Source organism: Pteronotus mesoamericanus, unplaced genomic scaffold, assembly GCF_021234165.1.
Source record: "Pteronotus mesoamericanus isolate MK-2021 breed Mesoamerican mustached bat unplaced genomic scaffold, CSHL_Meso_final scaffold_174, whole genome shotgun sequence".
In the NCBI taxonomy this organism is placed as follows: domain Eukaryota; kingdom Metazoa; phylum Chordata; class Mammalia; order Chiroptera; family Mormoopidae; genus Pteronotus; species Pteronotus mesoamericanus.
The window spans coordinates 1,915,243-1,918,831 of NW_026555309.1; positions in this window are offsets into that span (position 1 = coordinate 1,915,243).

Sequence of the window (3,589 nt, forward strand, 5' to 3'; positions counted from 1 at the left end):
CTTGCTATTTGCAGTCTTTCTACATTACTATCTTTCTTCTGTGAATGCTGGGGTGACTCCTTGGCCAGTCAAGGAATATGTTGGCCTTTTGCTGCCCTAGAACATTTTAGGAGATGTGAATTTTGTGTGAGCCAATACAACTGAATGGCATTTGCACTTTCATCGTTAGAACCCCAAATTACTTCCTGCTGGAATATTTCTTTTTCCACCTCTAATTTCCCATAAAATATTTCAGACAGCTCTGTGTCAGTGGTGTTCCCCAGAGCAACCAGAATCTTGTTGCACTCAACCTCGATCAGTACAGAGTGATCCCCATCAGTTTCAGAAACTTATCATGTTCCTTGGTTTGTTAAGGAAAAAGTAAGACAGAGGGTTTTCCTTGTTCTTGAAATGAAACGCTCAGGTTCCCCAAGGAGGATAAACTCTCATGCTCCCCTTGCTGACTCCTTTGTGATGACAGGATTGTGACTTAGTATGAAGCTTCTTCCCACACGCTGTCATTAACCAACATGATGCCTGTAATGTGAATCCAGGTCCTAAGGTGCAGAGCTCCCATCTGGTATAGTAAATTTACTACTCGTAAATAAACCATCTCCCCTTGTTCTCATTTCTTTTTTCTCTTCTCTCTTTTAATTTGCAAAGTGAAAATTGTGAGTGTATTGGGATCAAAATATCACCTCAACTCTAAGTCATAGGATAAAATAAAAGATAAATTAGAAATTACTTGTAAGACACACTGTGTTGATCAGAGATTGCAAAAAAGAAAATCCTTTTTAGACATATGGGATAGAGTATTTCTAATGTGATAAGTCAGTGTGGTTCAAAATCCTGTAGATGAAGGTAATAGTGTTGTGTAAAGACAAGTCTTCCATATAGAGCCTCCATGACTTTCAGATTGCTCCTCCATCAGCTTTGTTTTCCTTGATGGCATCTAATATTTTTACTTTACTTTTTCAGTGAGATAAGCACCGGTTATATTACAAAGCCGTAGTCCATCTTTCATTGAGCTACCATCATAGCTACATACACAATGGATTGAGAGACTTGGACTGAATGCAAAGTCAGTGCGAACAAATCTTTAGGCATTTCCTTTCTGCAATTTGTAAAATAGTGTCTACTTGTCAAATGACTGAAAAGTATCAATTCTGTTTGCAGTGAAATGTATCTAGAATTCACAGAATGCCAGGAGAGAAACTAGGAGAAATCCATGTGATACTTTAAAAACTTTTGTTTCATAACTCCCTCTACCCTCCCTATTTTTTGGTTTGTCTTTGAGACTATGGTTCAAGTAAAAATCAAACAGTAAAATAAAAGAGATGCCCAATAAAACTCTAGAGACTTTAAACCAGAACCTGACAATCCTTCAAGAGTAAGAGAAAAATATGACCTGCACCACTAAAAAGACATCTGAAAATGAGCTGCTTGTATTTAGCCATTACTGAGGGATGGTGTAGTCTTGATCTGTTAGATGGCATCATGGCCAGGCATTGATATCTGGCCGTTAGTGTCTATCAGCCTCCTCTGCTCACCAGAGGTTCTTTCTCAGAGTATTCATATATGGATATTTTAATATATGTCCATTGTCAAGTTGTACCATTGGTGCTGTTTGTCACACAGTGAATTGAAATTATAGATGGGAATATTCTTTAAAGTTCAACTTGTTATAGAAATAGAAAGTTTTAACATAACCAAAGGCAGATAAAAAGGAAACTCTCAATTTCTGTTGGTTGCATTGACTCTTCTATAGAGAATATTCTCCCTGTTTCTATTGGTTTGCCAGGCCAGGTAGAACCTGATCATAGCTTTTTATTCTTGAGGACCTCTCCAACAATTCACCTTACTTTTGGTGATAGAACCCTGTTCCAGGATGTGTCCCACTGAGGCAGGTTGGTAAGTAGGAAAGCTGTAGCAGTTCTAGCATTGACTGAGACTATTCAGAATCTTCTGGGCCATTTTGTTGAATCTGTTCTCAGAAAACATCTGCAACTTAAATAGTATTTCTGATAGTTTGGGACTCAAGATGTCCATTTGCAGTGTGGGCCACTTAGGAAGCAATATTTGTATATGGAAGGAGAAGGCCAGACATAAAGTAAAGGCTTGCTGCTAGTAGCCAGCTTGATGTTTCCACTTCTAGAACTTCAGATTGCTCTAGTACTTTATTTCTGAGAGCTGTTCTTGAATACATCACTAGATTATAAATTACATAAGGTATATAAAAGTTATGCATTTGGGGATTTGTTATGCCATGCAGGTGAGAGGCTTCCACGCTGTTCCTCTTAGAAATTAGTTTGTATTTATGTCATTAATCAAATAGAAAATTACCTATTAGTGGAACCTAACCAACAATACAAAGATGCAAGGAAAATAAGACCAGCAACACTGAAAGGAAAAGAAACCAACAGAGACAAGAGGGAAGGAGGGAGAGGGGGCAGGGGAAAAGGAAGAGAAGGGGAAAGTCAAGGAACGTATAGCAAGGACTCAAGGACAAAACCAAAGGGGAAGAGTTGAGGGAGGGAAGGGGCAAGGGAAAGTGGTGAGGGGTAGGCAGAGACAAATGTATTTGAAAAAATAAATAAATTTATTAAAAAAAAAAAGAAAATTAAATTCCACAGGAACAAATGATTTCAATTCCTAAACTACTCTTGGAGAATAGCTAGACATCTTGCGCCACTCCAAACAGCTAGGGTATAATGGTTACCTTTTGAATGCATGTGGTTTTGCAGCCTGTTGTTCATTTCCATGGTGCAGGCCTGTGAACATGAGGGAATGTTTTACATCTGCTGGTGACAAGACCCATGGTTCAGTGCTAACACCTTACCTGTTTAGATCTTATTGATAGTCCTTTTAGGTATCTAAGATAGAGTAGGAGTATCCTATGTCACAAATCCTATGTAATAATTTCCAATTTCTTGAATTTCATTCATCTAGTTTCAATTTCACTACTAATGTATTATGGTACATAATTTAAAAGAGAGGATTTAAGTATGTGCATACAGCAATTTCAAAGGTGGATGCAGGATCTATTATTCCAGTGTGTCTTTCTTCCCTTTAGCTCACAGGGCTTTCTGGATGACCAAACAAACAACCAAACAAAACTATATCATGAAGGGTTCTTTCTGACTTCAAGGCACAGAGGGCTACCATTCTGAATAACCAACTTTAGAGAATTCCTATTGTAAAAGTTTTGTCCAGACAGAAAGAAGCCTGAGGGAAAACCGTCCAGCAAGAATCTTTATACAGATCTATATAGAATGGCGAAAGTCCAAATATGACAGTTATTTTCCTACCCCGAAGTACCCAGACAAAGAAATGACCTAGGGGAAAACTCTTCAATGAAGAGAAGTGTTAGGAATCAGGTTCCAGGAATGCAAAACTATTCCTCTGATGTTGCATTATCAAAATACAATGGAATCTTCCTATTTGTCTGCCAGACCTCCACAGAGAGCCCTTTCCTCCTTGAAACTGTCTGCAGGTCAGATAGGCTTCCCCAAACGAGCAGATGGATGATAATAATTGGACAAGGTTTTCCCAGATATAATTAATGCAATGTTAAATAATTGGAATAATAGACAATTTTAAAATACGGCTT